This window comes from Physeter macrocephalus, chromosome 20 (assembly GCF_002837175.3).
Source record: "Physeter macrocephalus isolate SW-GA chromosome 20, ASM283717v5, whole genome shotgun sequence".
Taxonomy (NCBI): Eukaryota; Metazoa; Chordata; class Mammalia; order Artiodactyla; family Physeteridae; genus Physeter; species Physeter macrocephalus.
In genome coordinates this window covers 61,889,489-61,890,022 of record NC_041233.1, presented here as the reverse complement: position 1 = coordinate 61,890,022, position 534 = coordinate 61,889,489, and positions in this window count along the sequence as shown.

Below are 534 nucleotides of genomic sequence, written 5' to 3'. Positions count from 1 at the left end.
TTTGTAGTATAGTCTGAAGTCAGGGAGCCTGATTCTTCCAGCTCCGTTTTTCGTTCTCAAGATTGCCTTGGCTATTCAGGGTCTTTTGTGTTTCTGTACGAATTGTGAAATTTTTTGTTCTAGTTCTGTGAAATATGCCAGTGGTAATTTGATAGGGATTGCATTGAATCTATAGATAGCATCTTTAGGGTTCTGTATGTAGAGTACCATGTCATCTGCAAACAGTGACAGCTTTACTTCTTCATTTGCGATTTGGATTCCTTTTATTTCTTCTCTGATTGCTGTGGCTAAAACTTCCAAAACTATGTTGCATAATAGTGGTGAGAGTGGGCAACCTTGTCTTGTTCCTGATCTTAGTGGAAATGGTTTCAGTTTTTCACCATTGAGGACGATGTTGGCTGTGGGTTTGTCATATATGGCCTTTATTATGTTGAGGAAAGTTCCCTCTATGCCTACTTTCTGCAGGGTTTTTATCATAAATGGGTGTTGAATTTTGTCAAAAGCTTTCTCTGCATCTATTGAAATGATCATATG